The 26,091-nt window shown below is 37.4% G+C and overlaps 1 protein-coding gene and 1 long non-coding RNA gene across 2 annotated transcripts in view; one reads left to right on the top strand and one right to left on the bottom strand.

Annotated features, from left to right (window-relative positions):
- ST6GALNAC3 (ST6 N-acetylgalactosaminide alpha-2,6-sialyltransferase 3) overlaps window positions 1-26,091 on the bottom strand; it is an 849,023-nt gene that overhangs the window by 665,679 nt on the left and 157,253 nt on the right. The window lies entirely within an intron of this gene.
- LOC128640891 (uncharacterized) lies at window positions 7,163-21,037 on the top strand. The gene is made up of 2 exons (XR_008399410.1): window positions 7,163-7,203; window positions 20,392-21,037. It is a non-coding gene; the product is annotated as an uncharacterized LOC128640891 (long non-coding RNA).

Genomic DNA, 26,091 nt, shown 5'->3' on the forward strand with positions numbered 1-26,091 from the left:
ACTAAAAAAGCACCAACCCAGGGAAATTGGCTAAAAACCAAAACTAAAGGTTTCTATAAATGTAACCGGAAAAACTGCGTGTGTTGCGAACATATCAGTAAAAACAAGGAAGAAAACAAATGGATTAGAGACAATGAAAACAACAAATTTGAAATCAATAGTTTGATGAACTGCAAATCCGAATTCGTTGTTTACCAATTAACTTGTAGTTGTAATAAAATATATATAGGTAGAACGAAAAGAATGCTGAAGACCAGATTTTTAGAACATACAAAGAACATCACCAGTGATAAACCAGAGTATGGCATTGGTACCCACTTCAAGGAATTCCACGAAAAAAGTGTGGAAGGCCTAAAGATTAAAGCCATTGAACATATTCCATATAAAATAGGAGAGAATAGGTTACTCCAGTTAAGAAAGAGAGAAACATACTGGATCCATAAATTGAAAACTAGGAAACCATATGGCCTGAACACAGATATAGATCTAGCAGCCTTCCTTTGAAAAATAAACACACCTTGAACTCAATTATATTAATATAAATCTGGTTTCTATTATTCCTATTGTTTATTATATACTCACATATAAATATGTATATACGTAATCACATATACATATATTTTTATCCTACATTCGTACATGCCAGTTAACTTTATTTTATTTTTAGTTTAGTTAGTTTTTTTCATATTTTCATATTTTTATATTTTATATTTTATATAAACCTCTTTTTCACACAAGTACCTATTGTACTGTATTCTATCCTTGCTAACTCATCTTCGGCCAGATATCAGTATATTTTTTCTGATATATCATTATACTTTAATACCTAGTAATGTCCCAAACGACATCCTTCAATTTTTATATTTTTAAATTTTTAAATTTATAAATTACTATATGGCCCCCTTTTTTATACAGATAGTGTTTTAATGTGATCCCTATCTCATATATACACTTATATATTCTTTTAATACCCAAATATTTATATTTTTTATAACACCAATTCTTTAACCAACCCCCGTTTTCGAAAATATCTTTTGCGCACAAAGATATACATCTGAATAATCAGATCAGGACACACTCCCCCCCTTTCCTGATTAAATAGCTTGACGCTATTTAAGGGCAACCGGGATGCTAACAGATCCATTAGCCTCTGATGAAGTGAGCTGATACGCTCACGAAACGCGTAAGGCACGTGACGCACGTTTGTGACGTCACATCCAGTATTCCGATTCACACACTGAGATTGTTTACAAGCTGCTCCGTGCAGCGATATATTTTTCTCAGCTATTTTTCTACTTTTTGATTCCTAGGATACCTACAACGGTCCTCCTGCCCAGCACTATACTCAAGTAAGTTAACTGCCATCTGCACGTTACCACATTTTGCCGTGCTATTTGGCCACTTACTATTTTATATTTTATACCTTTCATTTCCTTCACCGTTCATGGTTTTTTCCATTTTTGGCAACCGACTCTCGTACCACATCTCCCTTATTAGCATATCAGCATACTATTTTTATATATTTTATTTGTTATTTATATATTTTTATATTTTATTTGAATAATAAAATTGTTTTTAAATATAATATTTTGTATTTGTATCTATATATAAAAAAAAATGTATTTTTATTCGGGTTATCAGCTCATACTAAATAGGAACTTCCTTCACTTCTACCCTCTGTCCACAATTACAGTGTGGTAAGAACTGGAAATTCCCACAAGTAGCCTCCGTTTCCACAGTAACCGTTTCCACAGTAACCATGTGGTGGTCTCTTGGTCCTGTATATTTATAATTATCATTATCATTTTACATATCATTTTTTTGGTGCATTTTCTCCTGTCTCCCTTATATGTGGTGTTCGTGTTTGGTGTCAACACACACCACTTATTTCTACTCGTCGCTGATCGCTGGTCCCTGTGATCTAACAGGTGAGCATTTATTATCACTTATTTTTAATCTCAATAACTCAACACTTATCTGGGGATATTCCCATTTCTGTTTTCCTCCCCCCAACTTGCTTATGAGGAACATCTTCTGCAAGCGCTATTAGAACACACCCGATTCAACCTTTTACCATTTTTTAGTCTCACCAAGGAGGAATGAGACATCACTAATAGCAGCAGGCATTGGATGTTATTGTACAACAACTACTGCTCTAATTTTGGCGCAACTACCTACAACCCCCTTTCTTCGTCATATATATATATGTTTATAGTTTCCCTCATTTAAATAGAGATTAAAGAATAAATGCACATATTGTTCCTTTTAACCAGGTTACAATGGAAGGTTGTGGAATAGTTATTCATTACAATTGTAAAGTGTACCAATATAAAGATATAGATATATTTACTGGAGAAACGTTGTGTTACATTTTGAAAGTTTTTTATGTACATATTATATGTCATATTGTATGATTGTATTTATATTCTCCCAAGTAAGTAATATTTTAAAATATTTGAACCAAGTTATAATGGAAGGATATGGAATAGCTATTGTGATATGTACCTATATGAAGATATATAAATATTTACTGGAGAAAGGTTATGTTACATCTTGAAAGTCCTTACATTTTCCCCAGTAAGTAATATTGTAAAATATTCTGAGAGTTATGTTTACTTTAATTTGCATGAGACACGTAATAAACAGAGGTGTGTCTATATCCCTTAAATAGGGGTGTGTGTCTACATGCAAATTGTGGGTCATTGACAAAGTTAAGAATAAACTAAACACGTTTGACCTGACAACCTTATTTTAAGCAATATTCAATAAAAGCTCTTTTATGGCATACTAAAGCATCCTGTCTTTATCCCTGTCCGGCATTTCCTGAGTGCAAGGATATCGGTTCTATTGTCTTACTTTACCTGGGGAGTTTGGTGAAGCTCCCTTCATTTACAGTGCACCAGGCTGGATCGAAGCAAACAGTAGTAAGTTCCCATGGGGAGCGCTGAGGTTGGGACACCTTACAGCATTACGTGTGAGGCAAGAAGTTAGCGTACAAGCCGGAGAGCTTACCAAGGATTAAATACATTTTTACATGGCAGAAGTGAAATTTGTATTTTTTTATTTAGGATTCCTGACACACTTTTGCATTGATTTAGAGTTTGGCGTTAGCCATCAAAAGCAGCGTTAAGGGGTCCTAATGCTGCTTTTTAATGCCCGCTGGTATTTAGAGTCAGGCAGGAAAGGGTCTACCGCTCACTTTCTTTCCGCAACTCGAGGCTACCGCAGATCCCCTTACGTAAATTGCGTATCCTATCTTTTCAATGGGATTTGCCTAACGCTGGTATTACGAGTCTTGGAAGAAGTGAGCGGTAGAGCCTCTACCGACAAGACTCCTACCGTCCAAAAAAGCCAGTAGTTAAGAGCTTTATGGGCTAACGTGGGAACATAACGCTCTTAACTACTGTGCTATAAAGTACACTAACACCCATAAACTACCTATGAACCAGTGTTAATTTCGTCGACTAAAACTTGACTAAAATGAGCATAAAACTAAAGAAATTCTGATGACTAAAATACGACTAAAACTAAAATGGCATTTTAGTCAAAAGACTATGACTAAAACTAAATCAAAATGGCATTTTAGTCAAAAGACTATGACTAAAACTAAATCAAAATTTGCTGTCAAAATTAACAGTTTCTAAATCTGTGTCTGTACTGGATGTTTAAACTTTAATTCAATAAATAATAACAGGTGTTATGTTTACTCCTAGAGTATATAATGAGTTTGGAAATTATAGAGAAATGCTTAAATAATGCATTACACTTTAACTAAACCCCTTAGATTTTAGTCAACTAAAATCTACTGGAGATTTAGTCGACTAATATAAACTGAAGATTTAGTCGACTAAAACTAGACTAAAACTAAAACAATTCAGATGACTAAAATACGACTAAAACTAAAATGGCATTTTAGTCAAAAGACTAAAACTAAGACTAAATTGAAATTTGCCGTCAAAATTAACACTGCTATGAACACCTAAACCGAGGCCCCCCCCACATCGCAAACCCTATAATAATTTTTTTAACCCCTAATCTGCCGCTCCGGACACCGCCGCAACCTACATTATACCTATGAACCCCTAATCTCCTGCCTCTAACATCGCCGACACCTACATTATATTTATTAACCCCTAATCTGCCCCCCCCAACGTCGCTGCCACCTACCTACAATTATTAACCCCTAATCTGCAGACCGGACCCCGCCGCCACTATAATAATCCAATCAGTCAATTGGATTGACCTCACATTCTATTGGCTGATCGGAACAGCCAATAGAATGCGAGGTCAATCCAATTGGCTGATTGGATCAACCAATCGGATTGAGCTTCAATCCGATTGGCTGATTGAATCAGCCAATCAGATTTTTCCTACCTTAATTCCGATTGGCTGATAGAATCCTATCAGCCAATCGGAATTCGAGGGACGCCATCTTGGATGACGTCCCTTAAAGGAACCGTCATTCATCATTAGTCCATCGGTTGAAGAGGATGGCTCCGCGTCGGCTGGATGGAAGATGGCTCTGCTCCGGATGGATGAAGATAGAAGACGCCTCTTGGATAAATACTTCTACCGGATGGAGGACCTCTTCTTGCCTCGCATGGATGAAGACGTCTACCAGATGGAGGACCTCTTCTTGCTCCGCTTGGATGAAGAATTCGGCTCAGCTGGGTGAAGACGATTCAAGATAGGGAGATCTTCAGGGGGTTAGTGTTAGGTTTATTTAAGGGGGGTTTGGGTGGGTTAGAGTAGGGGTGTGTGGGTGGTGGGTTTTAATGTTGGGGGGTATTGTATTTTTATTTACAGGTGAAAGAGCTGATTACTTTGGGGCAATGCCCCGCAAAAAGCCCTTTTAAGGGTTGGTAAAAGAGCTGATTACTTTGTAATTTAGAATATAGGGTAGGGCATTTTTTTATTTTGGTGGCTTTTTTATTTTATTAGGGGGCTTAGATTAGGTGTAATTAGTTTAAACTTCTTGTAATTTGTTTTATTTTCTGTAATTTAGTGTTTGTTTTTTTGTATTATAGTTTAGTTCATTTAATTGTATTTTAGTTTAGATAATTGTAGTTTATTTATTTAATTAATTTATTGATAGTGTAGTGTTAGGTGTATTTGTAACTTAGGTTAGGATTTATTTTAGGGGTAATTTTGTAATTATTTTAACTAAGTAGCTATTAAATAGTTATTAACTATTTAATAGCTATTGCACCTAGTTAAAATGAATACAAAGTTGCCTGTAAAATAAATATTAATCCTAAAATAGCTACAATGTAACTATTAGTTATATTGTAGCTATATTAGGGTTTATTTTATAGGTATTTATTTTTAAATATGATTAATTTATTTAATTATAGTAAAAATATTTAAGTTAGGGGTTGTTAGGGTTAGACTTAGGTTTAGGGCTTAATAACTTTATTATAGTAGCTAGCGGCAATGTTGGGGCGGCAGATTAGGGGTTAATATTTGTAGGTAGGTGGCGGCGATGTTAGGGAGGGCAGATTAGGGGTTAATAAAATTTATTATAGTGTTTGCGAGGCAGGAGTGTGGCGGTTTAGGGCTTAATACATTTATTATAGTGGCGGCGAGGTCCGGTCGGCAGATTAGGAGTTAATAATTGTAGGTAGGTGGCGGCGACGTTGGGGGCGGAAGATTAGGGGTTAATAACTTATAATGTAGGTGTCGGCGATGTTAGGGGCAGTAGATTAGGGGTTCATAGCGATAATGTAGGTTGCGGCGGAGTCCGGAGCGGCAGATTAGAGGTTAATAATATAATGTAGGTGTCAGCAATAGCGGGGGCGGCAAATTAGGGGTTAATAAGTGTAAAGTTAGGGGTGTTTAGACTCGGGGTTCATGTTAGGGTGTTAGGTGCAGACATAACTTTTATTTCCCCATAGGAAACAATGGGGCTGCGTTAGGAGCTGAACGCTGCTTTTTTGCAGGTGTTAGTTTTTTTTTCAGCCAGCTCAGCCCCATTGTTTCCTATGTGGATATCGTGCACAAGCACATTTTTCCAGCTTACCGCTACCGTAAGCAGCGCTGGTATTGAGGGTTGAAGTGGAGCTAAATTATGCTCAACGCTCCCTTTTCTGAGGCTAACGCAGCCATTCAGACAACTCTAAATACCAGCGTTGTCTTAAGGGTGCGCTGGAAAAAAAAGGAGCGTTAGCACCGCGGGTCTTTACCGACAAAACACTAAATCTAGGCGTTTGTTTTTAATTTTGTTAGAACACATGAAGGGGCATTTGTTTATAGATGATGTTGAATAATCCAAAAAGCTAAGAGCCTTAGTAAAATTTTAGATGTTACTCCCTGGCTCTCAGGATGTGTAAGGCTCTGTAATGTAAATATCTGATATCATGATCTTGATACGGTTTGTGTGTGCACTCATTCTGCAGTAAAAAAACCCCAATGATAATGTGATTTAAAATAAAATTATGGTCACAAGGTGTCTGAGTGTCATTTTCTTTTACCATTACACGTACATCAAGTAAATGTAAAGCAAGTAATACTTGCAGAGGAAACAGGAGGCATGAGGGCACAGTAGCAAAACAGGCTACCTTGCACTTTGGGATGAAACAGGTAAGGTTGAGTCTGCAGCAAATACATTATCTTGCACAGGTCTGCAGAGAATCTGACCTGCTGACCATAAATTGGTCAGATATAAATACACCAACATAGATAAACAGACTGCACATTCTATTAAATAAAGTAATTGGCCTTATCCTACAACAAGATGTTTCACAAAAACCTTTAATTGCAAAGAATATTTTTCCTTTGGGTGTAAACATGCATTTCCCTTGCAAGCCTCATCCCAGCTATCTTTGAATGTACTAAAAGGAATTCCAATCAGAGAGAAAGCAGGAAGCTGGAAGGACATGACTCTTCCCTGCTTGATGAACACATTTTTTCTTTGGTGAAACACTGAACTTTTTTAAAACAACTTTAAAATAACTAAACTAGACACACACGAACACCTGTTGTTTAATGTCTAGATCCAGGGTGTCCATACTTTGTTTTTAACTGACATGGTGCATAGCCAGCTTAGCTTCAGTTCATCACACCCTCCTTCCTCTACCCTCCTTTCTTTCCAGGGTGGGCAGAGACCTCCGTGTGTGACAGCAACTCCAGACTCCTCCTCTGTAACAGTAATAAGAATATCTCTCGATCACAGAGCACTTACTCTGGTGAGCTAAAGATTTTGAGGTAAAATATCTCCCTTTTTTATATAGAGATGTTCATGTGATATGTTTTGTCAACTTTTCACAATTAAGCTGCATCACTTTCAAGTAGGGTTGCCACCCATCCCGGTATGAACGGGACAACCCTGGAATAAAGTGGTATGTCCTGGAACCCAGATCTAACTGCTCATGTCCCAGCAGCTCTTCTGAACCCAACAACCGCAGCACAGGACAGCAGAGTAAATATACATTTATTAAAATAAGTTACGCTGAAAACTTTAACTGCTAAACCGGGTATACGAGTTAACGTTAGCAGGGTGGAGGAGGAGTGGGGAGGGGACTCGTGCTGTGTGTCTCAGCAGCAGGCAGTCTTGTTTGCCTTGTGTACTGCTCTGAACTGGGAGGAGGTGGGTTTGAGCACTGTTCCCTCTTAGGTGTGTGCACGTGCCTTTAAGAAGTGTGCACAGTAGTGACAGTGCAGGAGGACAGCAAATCAGAGCATTTCATCTGCAAGACTGCAACTATGGTAGGAATTTGCAAAACATGTAAAGACTTTATGAATGCTGTAAAAGCAGTTTCTTGTATCCTTTCCGGGTGGAAAGAGGCAGATGTGGGTCCAGCCAGCGGAGAGTAAAACAGAAAAATTTGTGGACTGTGCAGTTTATTTTATCTGTGTGTATTAAATTAAATCACTAAATCACTATAACACCTAATTATGTAATGGGATAAATAAATAAAAGAGTACTTATGCTAGGTATAAGGCAGGGCTTGACAAATATGTTCTGAAAATCTCAAAAATAAATTTTTGGGGCTGCAATATGATATTTTATTTACACACACACACACACACACACACACACACACACACACACACACACATATATATAGATAGATAGATAGATAGATGATAGATAGATAGATAGATAGATAGATATTGTAACAGACCACACTTGTTCATGCACGTCTGCCAAGGGATCTTTCAGTGATTGCACAGCCTTCTGGGACAGGAACACTCTTCATACACTTTATATGTTTTATAGGCCTGTTTATTTCTGGCAGAAAAATAGCACTGCTTCATTCAATAAATAAACAAAACATAAATAAAAGCCCTTGCTCCTCTGAGCTCTTAATAAACACATTGTAGCTGAGTATTATAGGGCAGCATGTCTGCATACCAACAACATAACAATATCAACAGTGCTTAATAATTTTAACTGTTTCTTTCAGTTGCAGCAATACAGGTTTTGCCAACTCCTTGGGGTCAATTTATCAAGCTCCGTACGGAAGGCTCGCCGGAAACAGAAGTCTAAAGACTGCTGCTTCATATCCTGTCCATCTGCTCTGAGGCAGCGGACAGAAATCAACCCAATCAGATACGATCGGGTTGATTGACACCCCCTGCTAGTGGCCGATTGGCTGCAAATCTGCAGGGGGCGGTATTGCATCAGCAGTTCACAAGAACTGCTGGTGCAATGATAAATGCCAACAGCGTATGCTGTCGGCATTTATCGTTTTGCAGCGGACATGATACGCTATATCGTATTATGTCTGCTGGCACATTAGTAAATTGACCCCCAAGTTTCTCTCCTGACTGTGGTTTTCCTCAGTCATTTAAAGGAACCAAACCAGTCTCAGGTGAGCCTAATCACCTTAATTACTCACACACAGACTCAGTGGAAACCTGAACTGGATTCTCACAATCTACCTGTGAGTGAAATAGTCCCACCCTGCTCTTCCGATAACTCCACCCCAGGGAACCCAAAATGCACATATAGAAACATACACATAGAAATATAGTGCAAATAAACAATCAATAGCTTTCACTGGGGCTTTATGCTTATTACACTTCCAGGGTAGAAACTGTGTAAAATTCTGGGTTCTAAGTACACACCATTTAGGACCTTATATACACTCTGTCACTATATATATATATATATATATATATATATATATATATATATATAGAGAGAGAGAGAGAGAGAGAGAATAACTCATTGTGTAGTTCATTAACAAATCTAGACAGGCCAGTAGGCCTGTTTTTCCCACAGAAAACCTCTGGAATACACTGTTTTCAATGCAGCAAGGAATTCTGGGTAAGATATGCAAATTAGGTTCACAATGACACACCTTTTTACTTCAAGTCCGCTTTTCAGCAGATTCCCTTAACCACAAAGCATAGCTGTTCACACAGCTTATAAGCTTAGCTAGGGTTAAAGCAGTGATTCATAACTATCCCAGGACAGACTGTTTCGTGGTTATTGCCACTCATCAGCTGGGAGAAGGTTTGAATCACTGCTGGGTGAAGTTGATTTCGGGGCAAACATTTTAAATTAGGGGGAGGTAAAAGGTGAGTTTAAAATCCTCCACTACACACAAAATATAGAGAAAATAAGTCACTGTGTAGTTCATTAACAAATCTAGACAGGCCAGTAGGCCTGTTTCTCCCACAGAAAACCTGTTGTGTTTTGCCCGGAAACAACTTCACCCAGCAGTGATTCAAACTTTCTCCCAGCTGATGAGTGGCAATAACCACGATGTCCTGGGATGGTTATGAATCACTGCTTTAACCCTAGCTAAGCTTATAAACTGTGGGAACAGCAATGCTTTGGCGTTAAGGGAATCTGCTAGGGTTGCCAGGTGTCCGTTATTAGACCGGACTGTCCGGTATTTCAGGCTACTGCCCGGTAATTTTATTTTAAAAAAACCGGACGTAGCCTTAGGTAGTTTTCTTCAAAATTGTTTTACTATGATGCTGCTTAGCTTTACCCTACCCAAGCCCAGCCCCCTGACAGCAGCCGCCTTCCGCCCGTGTCAACTCAGGCTCTGCTCAGCTGATCGGATCATCATCTATCTGATCCTGACAGTGTGCAGAGCCAGAGTTGCGGTCAGACCTCTCCCCTCTGTGCTGCTTGCTTGCCAGTTGCCACCCATCTGCGAGTCCTGCGCGACTGCCTGTGTATCTGTCTTCTGTGGCTGTGTCACGTGATCACGCGGTTGACGTGATATCACATAGCAAGAAGACTCCGCTCTCAGTCTGTATGCTGCAGACAGTGACTGAGTTGACCGCTGTGCTGTCTGACTCAGTCAGAGCCAGCATGCTGCCCACTGCCCAGCCAAGGGAATAGACAGTGTGTGACTGTTACGTAATCCATTGAAGCAGCCAGGGACTGAGACCCAGTTAACAAAACAATGAGGTATGTCTCAGTCACTTTTAGTCTTTAGAAATAATTCTTTTATCACCATCACCCAGACAATTAATTAATTTTATATATATATATATATATATATGTATATATATATATATATATATATATATATACATATAGGTAGATAGAGAGCACTCTCACTTGCAAATCTTGATGCCAGGGTGCCAGCAGTTAAGTATACACGGTGAAGGAAGGCACTCACTGGTCTTTAATTCAAAAGAAAACTTTTAATAAGCGTGACGTTTCGGGGACACACTCCCCTTCCTCAGACAACAAACAAACTGCAAGTGACTGAACATATAAAGCCAAACAAACCCCTCCCAGTGAAAATTGCACCAAAACTGTTACAATAGTGATCCTCAACAACATTCTAATCATGTGATGAGTGTTACTCATTATTATTGAATCAGCCTATGTAATATCCACATTCATAAGTATAAGAGACATATTAAAAGTCATACTAGGCATTATGTCAAGACACGTGAACAAACTTCTATTATAAAGCAATCTATACATATTAGCATATATAGTGAACGGGACAGACAAGTATAGTGAAACCATATCATATTAATAAGTTAAAAATAACATGTGAATCCTCCTACTTTCAAAGTAAATAAAGTGCATAAGTAAATATCTGTGTGTCCCCTAACACATATATTGTATCACTGAACAAGTGTAATGGTGTAATGGTGTTTGTATCGAAGTGTATGTAAAATGTGTGCATTGCCAGCCCCCTGGAGAATCTAGATACACCAACTAGTTAAACAATCTAATCGAAGAGTGTCACTATTGGTAGATGTCATAGGCAGGGTTAACAGATCATGTTATTACTTCAAAAAATGGCGTACTATAAAGTTTAATCATATAGCCTTATGTGGCAAAGATAGAATAAGACAAAGCGGTTGTACATGCAATCTGTGGCTAATGTCCCTAACCAATACTTGTAGAATACACAATACCGCATCACTATCAACTTATGCAGGACCCACCTGATAGGCAAATTATTTGTAAAGCCGTAGCACAAACACAGCATGCCTGAGATGACAGCGTGGCTGCCCGATGTGTGTCTGAGACGCAAACTGCAGGCTCAGTGTGATGACGTCTATATGATTAAACTTTATAGTACGCCATTTTTTGAAGTAATAACATGATCTGTTAACCCTGCCTATGACATCTACCAATAGTGACACTCTTCGATTAGATTGTTTAACTAGTTGGTGTATCTAGATTCTCCAGGGGGCTGGCAATGCACACATTTTACATACACTTCAATACAAACACCATTACACCATTACACTTGTTCAGTGATACAATATATGTGTTAGGGGACACACAGATATTTACTTATGCACTTTATTTACTTTGAAAGTAGGAGGATTCACATGTTATTTTTAACTTATTAATATGATATGGTTTCACTATACTTGTCTGTCCCGTTCACTATATATGGTTATATGTATAGATTGCTTTATAATAGAAGTTTGTTCACATGTGTCTTGACATAATGCCTAGTATGACTTTTAATATGTCTCATACTTATGAATGTGGATATTACATAGGCTGATTCAATAATAATGAGTAACACTCATCACATGATTAGAATGTTGTTGAGGATCACTATGGTAACAGTTTTGGCGCAATTTTCACTGGGAGGGGTTTGTTTGGCTTTATATGTTCAGTCACTTGCAGTTTGTTTGTTGTCTGAGGAAGGGGAGTGTGTCCCCGAAACGTCACGCTTATTAAAAGTTTTCTTTTGAATTAAAGACCAGTGAGTGCCTTCCTTCACCGTGTATATATATATATATACATATATACAGGGAGTGCAGAATTATTAGGCAAGTTGTATTTTTGAGGATTAATTTTATTATTGAACAACAACCATGTTCTCAATGAACCCAAAAAACTCATTAATATCAAAGCTGAATATTTTTGGAAGTAGTTTTTAGTTTGTTTTTAGTTTTAGCTATTTTAGGGGGATATCTGTGTGTGCAGGTGACTATTACTGTGCATAATTATTAGGCAACTTAACAAAAAACAAATATATACCAATTTCAATTATTTATTTTTACCAGCGAAACCAATATAACATCTCAACATTCACAAATATACATTTCTGACATTCAAAAACAAAAGAAAAACGAATCAGTGACCAATATAGCCACCTTTCTTTGCAAGGACACTCAAAAGCCTGCCATCCATGGATTCTGTCAGTGTTTTGATCTGTTCACCATCAACATTGCGTGCAGCAGCAACCACAGCCTCCCAGACACTGTTCAGAGAGGTGTACTGTTTTCCCTCCTTGTAAATCTCACATTTGATGATGGACCACAGGTTCTCAATGGGGTTCAGATCAGGTGAACAAGGAGGCCATGTCATTAGATTTTCTTCTTTTATACCCTTTCTTGCCAGCCACGCTGTGGAGTACTTGGACGCGTGTGATGGAGCATTGTCCTGCATGAAAATCATGTTTTTCTTGAAGGATGCAGACTTCTTCCTGTACCACTGCTTGAAGAAGGTGTCTTCCAGAAACTGGCAGTAGGACTGGGAGTTGAGCTTGACTCCATCCTCAACCCGAAAAGGCCCCACAAGCTCATCTTTGATGATACCAGCCCAAACCAGTACTCCACCTCCACCTTGCTGGCGTCTGAGTCGGACTGGAGCTCTCTGCCCTTTACCAATCCAGCCACGGGCCCATCCATCTGGCCCATCAAGACTCACTCTCATTTCATCAGTCCATAAAACCTTAGAAAAATCAGTCTTGAGATATTTCTTGGCCCAGTCTTGACGTTTCAGCTTGTGTGTCTTGTTCAGTGGTGGTTGTCTTTCAGCCTTTCTTACCTTGGCCATGTCTCTGAGTATTGCACACCTTGTGCTTTTGGGTACTCCAGTGATGTTGCAGCTCTGAAATATGGCCAAACTGGTGGCAAGTGGCATCTTGGCAGCTGCACGCTTGACTTTTCTCAGTTCATGGGCAGTTATTTTGCGCCTTGGTTTTTCCACACGCTTCTTGCGACCCTGTTGACTATTTTGAATGAAACGCTTGATTGTTCGATGATCACGCTTCAGAAGCTTTGCAATTTTAAGAGTGCTGCATCCCTCTGCAAGATATCTCACTATTTTTGACTTTTCTGAGCCTGTCAAGTCCTTCTTTTGAACCATTTTGCCAAAGGAAAGGAAGTTGCCTAATAATTATGCACACCTGATATAGGGTGTTGATGTCATTAGACCACACCCCTTCTCATTACAGAGATGCACATCACCTAATATGCTTAATTGGTAGTAGGCTTTCGAGCCTATACAGCTTGGAGTAAGACAACATGCATAAAGAGGATGATGTGGTCAAAATACTCATTTGCCTAATAATTCTGCACTCCCTGTATATATATATATATATATATATATATATATATATACACAAACACACAAATACACATATATATATATATATATATATGTATAAAAATATATAGATATGTACATAAATATATATATATGTGTGTATATATATATATATAGATATAGATAAATATATATATATGTACTTAATATTATATTATACATATATTATTAAATACTTTTATTTTTATATATATATATATATATATATATATATATATAGACGCATAAACACACACACACATACTGTTTGTGTATATATATATATATATATATATATATGTGTGTGTGTGTGTGTATATATATATATATATATATATATATATATATATTTTTATACAAAGGATAGGGTGCACACAGATAAAATGAAAGGGTAAAGCGTAGTGTGCTGGCAATCCTAAATGTATATAAACGAATTAGTTAGAAAAGAGCTCTAACATATCAAAAGAGCTAAAGCGGATACCTGGCCGCACCAAAACACCCTACAGTATACTAAGAAATGACATCCTAAACAGGTGTGCTGAACATATACATTTTAATAAAAACATAGCCAAAAAAGGTACATGCTGAGAATGATGGCAAGAACAAGGATACAGCACACAAACAAATAGCAAGCGTAGTGCACTACTGATAACTGTGAGCTAGCATATGCAAGGTTAATGTCGACTCATGAGAAAGTCCATTCCTAATACCGGGCACTTGAGTGTTAAGAACACGCTCCGGTTGTAGATTAGACAGAACACCGTCCTTGATATCCCATATGTGTATATTTGATCCGGTACCGGATTAGAAAATATAATATGAGAGTCCAAGAGTGGTACTTGTACTGTTGAAAACTTAATCCCATGTGCAAATGACAAATCAAACTTCAAACTTTCAGAGTGCAAGACTTATTACTGCATGGCTTACCTCCGCTCTCTTCACACACTCTACGGTATTACCTGACAGGATCTCATCCGTGGTGTGGCTTACAGCGATGTATTCCGCCTATGCAGCTCTTCACTTGCTTAGTTGTGTAAACTTGATATCGCCAGATTCACAGCATATCCACCATGCTGGCGTCCTCCACACTGTGTCTTGTTCACAGCATTACGCGTTTCGCCCCTCCCCCTTTCCGGGCTGAACTCAGGGCTTCATCAGATGTGTCTGATTAGACACCACAGCAAACTTTATAACACTTGTGCAGATACAAAGTTACACCTCCTTCATATATTTTAAAGGGGAGTGTATAGTGCATGTAAATTACAATGGCTACAATTAAGTTTCATAAATACATTTAATATACAACTAAACTAAACAATATGGCATCTTGCATTTTCCACATTTTGAAAGCTGCTTATTATATAATGATAAAGTACAGCATTAGATTTAAATTTAAATTCTACACTGAAAAACACTTTTGTGAACATGACAAAATGCTCACTACTAAGCACACGTATATTTTTCCATATACATTTTATAACAGTGTATTGTGTAGTAAGGAATATTTATAGAAAACAGGAAAATTCAATTTTTTCATTCAGACCAAGGGGAGAGAGGGTGTTGAGTCTATACATCCAGCGTGACTCGTGCTGGAGCAATAGTTGGTCAATATTGCCTCCTCTCCTCCTTGGCTTGATATGTTCAATACCCAGTTCTCTCAGGAGAGAGAAGTCAGAGTTATGCATTTTTTGGAAGTGTCTGGCCACTGGACTGTCTGACTCCTTATCCTTAATGCTATCTCTGTGTTCCCTCACCCTTTCTTTTAATTCTCTTGTCGTTTTCCCAATGTAAAATTTGGGACACGAACAGTGTAACATATAAATGACATTTGAGGTGTTGCAGACTATTCTTTCATTAATGTGGTAAGAGCTTTCAGAATATTCAGTGCAAAAATTTGAGGCTTTAACAATGTACTTGCAGTACACACATCTGCCACAAGGTTCGCAGCCCTCTCTCCCCTTGGTCTGAATGAAAAAATTGAATTTTCCTGTTTTCTATAAATATTCCTTACTACACAATACACTGTTATAAAATGTATATGGAAAAATATACGTGTGCTTAGTAGTGAGCATTTTGTCATGTTCACAAAAGTGTTTTTCAGTGTAGAATTTAAATTTAAATCTAATGCTGTACTTTATCATTATATAATAAGCAGCTTTCAAAATGTGGAAAATGCAAGATGCCATATTGTTTAGTTTAGTTGTATATTAAATGTATTTATGAAACTTAATTGTAGCCATTGTAATTTACATGCACTATACACTCCCCTTTAAAATATATGAAGGAGGTGTAACTTTGTATCTGCACAAGTGTTATAAAGTTTGCTGTGGTGTCTAATCAGACACATCTGATGAAGCCCTGAGTTCAGCCCGGAAAGGGGGAGGGGCGAAACGCGTAATGCTGTGAACAAGACACAGTGTGGGGGACGCCAGCATGGTGGATATGCTGTGAATCTGGCGATATCAAGTTTACACAACTAAGCAAGTGAAGAGCTGCATAGGCAGAATACATCGCTGTAAGCCACACCACGGATGAGATCCTGTCAGGTAATACCGTAGAGTGTGTGAAGAGAGCGGAGGTAAGCCATGCAGTAATAAGTCTTGCACTCTGAAAGTTTGAAGTTTGATTTGTCATTTGCACATGGGATTAAGTTTTCAACAGTAAAAGTACCACTCTTGGACTCTCATATTATATTTTCTAATCCGGTACCGGATCAAATATACACATATGGGATATCAAGGACGGTGTTCTGTCTAATCTACAACCGGAGCGTGTTCTTAACACTCAAGTGCCCGGTATTAGGAATGGACTTTCTCATGAGTCGACATTAACCTTGCATATGCTAGCTCACAGTTATCAGTAGTGCACTACGCTTGCTATTTGTTTGTGTCCTGTATCCTTGTTCTTGCCATCATTCTCAGCATGTACCTTTTTTGGCTATGTTTTTATTAAAATGTATATGTTCAGCACACCTGTTTAGGATGTCATTTCTTAGTATACTGTAGGGTGTTTTGGTGCGGCCAGGTATCCGCTTTAGCTCTTTTGATATGTTAGAGCTCTTTTCTAACTAATTCGGTTATATACATTTAGGATTGCCAGCACAATACGCTTTACCCTTTCATTTTATCTGTGTGCACCCTATCCTTTGTATAAAAATAAGTAACATATAAGTTGCATTAGACCTTATTTCTTTAGGTGAGCATCAGATTTCATTATTATACAGCAGTTTTGTGATTTGACGTCTCCTTACGGGGTTTTGAACATATATGAGCAACTGAACACTAACATAATGGCATTTAAATTAACTGAGGAAAAATGGGTTAGTGATATTGATGAAGCGTTCAAACCCTCCATCAATATCGACGAAACCAATATTGAAGAAAAAAGTAATGATGTATTTTCAGCATTTAAGGAATATAAGAAAAAAGCAATTAAGGAACTTAAAATCAAGTGGGAGCTAGCTAGCTTGCAGAGGTATGTTAAAGAAGAATTGATCCCCAGAGGTCTGAGGATCAGACTAGACCCAGGAATAAATTTAAGAGGAGTAGAAGCAAATACTGACTTTATCCAAAAATGGAATGCAATATTAACACGATGCACCTTAGAACTGATGCAATTAATGATTGATGAGGATGAAAAAAGATTGGAGGAAAGTAAAATTGAGACAAACAAAATTTATGAACAAGTAAATCTTTATGCCAACGACCCAGCTTTTGATAAACTTAATAAAGAGGCTCAAAAAACCTTAGAACGATTGCAAGGTGAAATTAAGTTTAGAAAAAGGCGCAAAATGGTCAGAGATCAGGATGATTTTAAAAAAGGAACCATTTACATATATAGAAATAACAATAGTACCAGATATGCGTATGACTCAGGCACAGACAACTCTGAGAATGAATTAGATAATGCCCCCCAAAACATAAGAACTGCATTACAGGGGAGGATCCCTTTAGGGGTAGGACCCGGAGAGGAGGCAGACGAAAGAGGGGGAGGTGGTCGAGCTTATTCCAGCAGGCAGAGACAAAGGAGCAGAGGAGGGAGATACAGGTGCAACCCCCAGTACCGCATGACAACCAGGAATCAGAGGAAAGAGAGTCAATTCTGGGAAAATACAAACTAACTAATATTGAAGAGGAAATGTCAGTAATTAACCTCTCTTCAGTTAGTTTAAATATGGCACATATTGACCTGTTAAAGAAAGGATTATCATTCTGTCCCTCTAATGGTTTAGATAAATTTGAATTCGTGAAAGATTTAAACCTTTTTGCAAGGAAAATATTACTGAAAAAACTTTGGGGTAATAGATCCCAGAGTTGTAGCCCTGTTGAGAGTGAGGATGCAGAAGCAGTTGCAAACCTAGTATCCTTATTAGAAGAACAGGAGGAGACCGACACAGGCATTACCTACCCCAAAAAATCAAATTTTAAACCTACGTCCAAATTTATGCCCCAATTATCCTTGTCCCCCCGTGTCCATACTTTTGTCAAATGTGTTGAAAGAGAAGTAGGTGACATAGGAGTATCAGGCATAGTGAGCGATAATTTGAGCAAAAAAGAAAGAAGAGCTCTAAAAGATTTGATGAGTAAAAAAGAAATTCAGATTAAACCATCCGATAAGGGTGGTAATATTGTCATCCTTAACCAGGCTGACTATGTGAAAGAAGTCCTGAGACAGCTAGGTGTAAAAGAACAATATGAGGCTGTCACTAGACAAATCTATGAAAAATCTTGTGATGACTTATTTATCATCCTGAGACAAGCAAAAGAGTCAGGGTTACTAACTAAAAAAGAATTTGAATTTCTAAATCCGACTCACCCAGTAGTTCCTACTTTTTACTGCATCCCTAAAGTGCACAAAAGCATCACACACCCACCAGGACGTCCCATAGTGTCGGGGATTGGGGGACCAACAGAGGGGATAAGCAGATATGTAGATTTCTTTCTACGTCCCTTCTTAACTGAACTATCCTCCTATGTGCAAGACACGGGGAACGTCTTAAGGAAATTGGATAAGATTAAAATGGAACCAGATATGCTCCTGCTCACTCTTGATGTGGAGTCACTGTACTCTTCTATCCCACATAAAGTAGGCTTGGAAGCAGCAGAATATTTCCTTAAACTACGTGGAGAAGAGTACAGTGACAACACTACTTTAGTACTCAAATTGTTGGAATTTGTGTTAACTAATAACATATTTATGTTTGAATGCAAATTTTTTAGACAGTTAAGAGGCACAGCCATGGGTGCGGCGTGTGCCCCCACCTATGCCTGTCTCCATCTAGGTGTCTGGGAGGCAGTTGATGTCTTCCAGGAATTAGATATATGGGTGGAGGCTCACGTCGCCCTATGGCTGCGCTATGTGGATGACATCCTGGTTTTGTGGAAAGGGGATGAAGCTTCGGCCAACAAATTTGTTGAGATTCTGAACAAAAACAACAGGAATTTGTTCTTAACTCACCAAATAAGTAATAAGGAAACTACCTTTTTGGATCTCAAACTTACCATTGAAGATGGATTATTAAAAAGTAAAGTGTTTCGAAAAGAAACAGCAACCAATAATCTGTTATATGGCTCTAGCCATCACCCGGAAGCCTTAAAATATGGTATCCCAGTGGGACAGTTCTTGAGGCTCAAGAGATGCTGTTCCACTGAACCAGATTTTGAAAGGCAGGCCGGTGAGATGGCTCAGAGGTTCCTTCAGAGAGGTTACTCTAAAAATCAAGTAAGGAAAGGATGGCTTAGAGCTAGGCAGAAACCCAGAAATGAATTACTATATAGAACAACTGAAAAGCATAAGGAAGAAACTAATATTCGTCTAATAACAAAATATAATTCCCATTGGAATAAATTGCGCAATATCCTTAACAAACATTGGCACATTTTATTAAATGACAGTTCAGTTGCCAAATATATTTCTGAGTACCCACTGCTCACAGCCAAAAGAGCTCCCAGTATTAAGGATAAACTGGTTCATAGTGAGTTCCAAAGAGATACCCCAAAAAACTGGCTAACACAGGCACAAACTAGGAAAGGCTGCGAACCTTGTGGCAGATGTGTGTACTGCAAGTACATTGTTAAAGCCTCAAATTTTTGCACTGAATATTCTGAAAGCTCTTACCACATTAATGAAAGAATAGTCTGCAACACCTCAAATGTCATTTATATGTTACACTGTTCGTGTCCCAAATTTTACATTGGGAAAACGACAAGAGAATTAAAAGAAAGGGTGAGGGAACACAGAGATAGCATTAAGGATAAGGAGTCAGACAGTCCAGTGGCCAGACACTTCCAAAAAATGCATAACTCTGACTTCTCTCTCCTGAGAGTACTGGATATTGAACATATCAAACCAAGGAGGAGAGGAGGCAATATTGACCAACTATTGCTCCAGCACGAGTCACGCTGGATGTATAGGCTCAACACCCTCTCTCCCCTTGGTCTGAATGAAAAAATTGAATTTTCCTGTTTTCTATAAATATTCCTTACTACACAATACACTGTTATAAAATGTATATGGAAAAATATACGTGTGCTTAGTAGTGAGCATTTTGTCATGTTCACAAAAGTGTTTTTCAGTGTAGAATTTAAATTTAAATCTAATGCTGTACTTTATCATTATATAATAAGCAGCTTTCAAAATGTGGAAAATGCAAGATGATGAAGCCCTGAGTTCAGCCCGGAAAGGGGGAGGGGCGAAACGCGTAATGCTGTGAACAAGACACAGTGTGGAGGACGCCAGCATGGTGGATATGCTGTGAATCTGGCGATATCAAGTTTACACAACTAAGCAAGTGAAGAGCTGCATAGGCGGAATACATCGCTGTAAGCCACACCACGGATGAGATCCTGTCAGGTAATACCGTAGAGTGTGTGAAGAGAGCGGAGGTAAGCCATGCAGTAATAAGTCTTGCACTCTGAAAGTTTGAAGTTTGATTTGTCATTTGCACATGGGATTAAGTTTTCAACAGTACAAGTACCACTCTTGGACTCTCATATTATATTTTCTAATCCGGTACCGGATCAAATATACACATATGGGATATCAAGGACGGTGTTCTGTCTAATCTACAACCGGAGCGTGTTCTTAACACTCAAGTGCCCGGTATTAGGAATGGACTTTCTCATGAGTCGACATTAACCTTGCATATGCTAGCTCACAGTTATCAGTAGTGCACTACGCTTGTTATTTGTTTGTGTGCTGTATCCTTGTTCTTGCCATCATTCTCAGCATGTACCTTTTTTGGCTATGTTTTTATTAAAATGTATATGTTCAGCACACCTGTTTAGGATGTCATTTCTTAGTATACTGTAGGGTGTTTTGGTGCGGCCAGGTATCCGCTTTAGCTCTTTTGATATGTTAGAGCTCTTTTCTAACTAATTCGTTTATATACATTTAGGATTGCCAGCACACTACGCTTTACCCTTTCATTTTATCTGTGTGCACCCTATCCTTTGTATAAAAATATATATATATATATGTTAGAGCTTTTTTCTAACTAATTCGGTTATATATATATATATATACACATATATATATATCAAATTAGTCAATCAAATACAGATGTAGGTGTGACAACAAGACCCTACCACGCTTCGACCCCCCCCTCCCTCAATTTTGGCTGTCCAGTATTTTTTTGAAGGACAGCTGGCAACCCTAGAATCTGCTGAAAAGCGGACTTGAAGTAAAAAGGTTTGTCATTGTGAACCTAATTTGCATATCTTACCCAGAATTCCTTGCTGCTTTGGAAACAGTGTATTCCAGAGGTTTTCTGTGGGAAAAACAGGCCTACTGGCCTGTCTAGATTTGTTAATGAACTACACAATGAGTTATTTTCTCTATATTTTGTGCGTAGTGGAGGATTTTAAACTCACCTTTTACCTCCCCCTAATTTAAAATGTTGTTTTATATATATATATATATATATATATATATATATATATATATATATATATACACATACACATATACACATATACACATATATATATATACACATATACACATATATATATATATATATACATATACATACATATATATATACATACACAAACACACACACAGAGAGAATCTGGCACTCTCTTCCAAGAATACAGCTAGCTTAAAAGCATACGGGAATAGTTAGTTACAGCCTTTGGCTAAATGTTGAAAGGCCCAGGATTACAAGGTCTCTTTCTCCCTAGGTCCCTAACCTGCAGCCACACAATGCATGTCTCTAACCAAACACACTGAGATAAAAACAAGGGTTACCCAAGCCCTTTGTAATTTCCCTGGGTACATACAAAACACGGAAATGGACTGCCTTCTCAAACCAGATTGGGTGCATATCCCATGCCACTGCAAAACCCTGGGTACTCACCAGCACTCACAGACAGCTGCACAGCTCCCAGCATCTTAGACAGTTAACCCCAGGACAGCCTGGGTGCAAAGCCCATGGAGAAAATGACAAAACAAAAATATTAACACAACACATATAAAGTCTGGCACTCTCTTTAAGTACACAGCTAGAAGAGTAAGGTTTATTTTAACAGCAAAATAGAAGAGTAAGGTTTAATCTTGCTGTGCTTGCCCCTCCTTGCCAACCCCTCCGGACACACATAAATGTGGAACAAAAATATATTACTCATGTGATTTGCCTGCCTGATAAGGTAACTCATGACAAAGCACTTATTTTACCTCAGTAGTATGATAAATTATTCTGATTTGCTCATGACCTTTATATTAACTGGTGGGATCAAAGAAATGTGTATGTGCCCTTCCATTTACTATGTTAGACATTAATTTCCCTCACTCGATGGTGTGAGTCATACAAATTATTATGCACACAAGAGACTCTCGCTACCTCCTATGCATATGTATGCAGGTTTAATAGCATTACTATGATTTGTATTTTGTGAGATTAGAAGAATAAATGATGTTTGCGTTAAGCTAAAAAGAAACAGTAAGATGTAAGACTTTCCTTATCAGTAAATGACAGTATATATGTAACACTGTACATGATGGAGACAACTCAATATGATTTACAAATCCTCAAAAGGTTTATACTTTTTTAATGTTTCCTCACAGTCCCGTTGATCATACAGATAAAAATAAACTGTGCAATGATACCGATCATGCAGCTAAAATGTCACTTTTATTAAATAAACCTCACTCATGTTTTTTCATACAGGTAAAAGAATAAATAACATTTTATTATAGCACACCATAAATTAAGATTCATAAAATACAAATACATAAGCTTTTAGAATTTGACATTACATAAAAAAATAACAACATTATTAGGAACACAAATTAATATTCTTATTTTGATTTAATATATAGGGAGTGAATTATTAAGCTCCATTGATGCCCCTGTTTCCGCGCTAGCCTTCAGACTCGCCGGAAAAAGTAGTTATGAAGCAGCGGTCTAAAGACCGCTGCTCCATAACTTGTCCGCTGCCTGTAAGGCTGCAGTCTTCAATCCGCCCTATCCTATACTAACGGGCTGATTGACACCCCCTGCTAGCAGCCGATTGGACGCGAATCTGCAGGGGGCGGAATTGCACAAGCAGTTCACCAGAACTGCTTGTGCAATGATAAATACTGACAGCATATGTTGTCGGCATTTATCGATGTGCGTCAAACATGATACGCTATCGTATCATGTCCATCCGAACTTTAGTAAATCGGCCCTTTAGTATTTAATTTATTTTCAACCATGAGAAATAAAATAGTTTAGCCTTCTAATAAATAAAATTTCTATTTTCATGAATAATTAATAACTAAAATTTAAACTTTTATTTGCAGGGCTATTAAACAATTTGAGATTATATTATAATCTCAAATTGTTTAATACAAATAATTAAACATTTTATATTATAATCATTATAATATAAAATAAGAAAAAGAAACCTGCAATACATTTTCATTATTTATTGTGTAATTTAACCAAAAAAATAGTGGACAGACTCCAGATTTAAAGGGACATAATAGTCAAATTTAAATGGAACAGTAAAGTCAAAATGAAACTTTCGTGATTCAGATAGGACATACAATTTTAAACAACTTTCCAATTTAATTTAATCATAAAATTTGCTTAGTTTTTTGGTATTCTTTGTTGAAGGATAAATCTAGGTAGGCTCATAGGCTGATTTCTAAGCACTTGAAGGACGCCTCTTATCTCAGTGCATTTTATCAGCTTTTCACAGATATACAGTGCTAGTTCATGTGTGCCATATAGGTAACATTGTGCTCACTTACATGGAGTTATGCATGAGTCAGCCCTGATTGGCTGAAATGCAAGTTTGTAAAAAGCACTGCAATAAGGGGGCATAGGAAAAAATGTTAAACAAAACAACTTAATGGTTTTCTTGCATAATGACCACTTTGAAATTCTCAGTGTAACCACTGCCCTCAGGGAGAGGAGGGAGCTGACATACTGAGAACTTAAGTTGCATTCTGTCTTTTCTGAGCATGGGAAATAAAATGACTACCTGTTTCTCTAGCATTCACTGAACACTAAGTCAGCTCATGTTGCTCTAGAAGATTTATGCCATCAAGCTATATATGCCTTCCTGTAGAAACCCCAGCCCTCTTTAACATCTTTGAAAATAAGTAATTGACTAATACTATGTACAAATTAAGTAAAAAAATAAAATAGTTCCTTTTTAAATTACTTCTACTAAGTATAACCCACTGCTTAGTGCTTTTTTATAAGAACAATGAAACTGACTATTTTATATCCCTTTAAAGTAAGTAAACAAGACTGAATTCACCTCCCAAAACGTGTGGACAACTTGGCAATTGAAATCAGATTTATTAAGCTATTTTTTTTTAAGAAATGTCTGTGTGTCTCTTCAATTTAGTGCTGTCGCCATGAAGTGTTTACTCTTTTATTCACAAAATAAAACCTCTCTCACAATTCTAACTTTTTAAGAAAAAGAAGAATGAAATGTAAACAATACTCTGACAATGTAAAACATAACATATTAAACGCTTCACCTTCACAGTGCATATTAGTCTATCCTGACAACCATGAATTAAAGGGACATGAAACCCAAAAATGTTCTTTAATGATTCCGATAGAGAATACAATTTTAAACAATTTGCCAATTTACTTTTATTATTTAACTAGCTTCCTTCTCTTGTTATCCTTTGCTGAAAGGTTTATCTAGGTAAGCTCAGGAGCAGCAAAGAACCTAGGTTCTAGCTGCTGATTGGTGGCTGCAGATATATAACGATTGTTATTGGCTCACTCATGTGTTCAGTTAGAAACCAGTACTGCAATGCTGCTTCTTCAACAAATGATACCAACAGAATTACACAACTTACATAACAGAAGTAAATTAGAAAGTTGTTTAATTGTATTCTATGTCTGAATCATAAAAGAAAATGTTTGAGTTTCATGTCCTTTTAAACCCTAACCCAAGCCCAAATGAGCAGCATTTTGAAAAGTGCTATATTTATGTTAAAAAAAAATTGTTGTGACTTTTTATTTTATTTTAAATGACACAGCTTTATCAGTAACATTTATTTCACTACAATAACAGTAAATCTTGAGTACAGCTGTCTATCCAGAATTCTATAAATCCCATGGTGAAATACATGATAGGTTGCACAGGCCATCAAATAAGTATTAATTCTGAAAGGTGGAAGACACATTTAAATACCTTTAAAAAATTGCATTATTTTAAAAATTTTGAATATATGACTCTTCTTAGTCACTTCAAAGTCTCTTAAAGGGACATTCCGTTGAAAAATGTAAATGCACATAGGTGAATTACATCTTTGAATAGAAACATATTTACAATATATGTATATTGGCAAAAATGCTTCTAGTAAAAGTTATCACTGTTTTAGAGTTAACTTTTTTCTCTGCACGTGCATGTGAAGCAGTTATATATTCTCAGTGCACCAGCATTTTAAATACTGCAGTTGCTCAGAGCACCAGTGGGGCTTGAACCATGTCTGCAATTAACAAGTGGAATCAACACCAGGTCATACAAGCACCTTAGGTTCTCTGAGCAAGTGCTGTGTTTAAAACACTGGTGTACGGTGCATACTTAAATACACTTTTGAGACAACTATAGTTTTTATAATAAATGTATATTCCAAAAATGCTTCTGTTCAAAACTGAAAAGCATCCATGTGGAATCCAAATTTGGCTGGAAAGTCCCTTTAATAATAAAACCAAAACCTATTGCAATGTCACGTCATGACTTAAAACCACAATCTGTCATATAAGGGTTAAATATTGCACATGTTTCTTTTTTATAGTGTTTTCTCATACTTAGCATTTAGAACTAAAGTTTATCGGGAATTTAAGTATTTCCACTGATTGCTTCATGTCT

Source organism: Bombina bombina, chromosome 10, assembly GCF_027579735.1.
Source record: "Bombina bombina isolate aBomBom1 chromosome 10, aBomBom1.pri, whole genome shotgun sequence".
Classification (NCBI taxonomy): domain Eukaryota; kingdom Metazoa; phylum Chordata; class Amphibia; order Anura; family Bombinatoridae; genus Bombina; species Bombina bombina.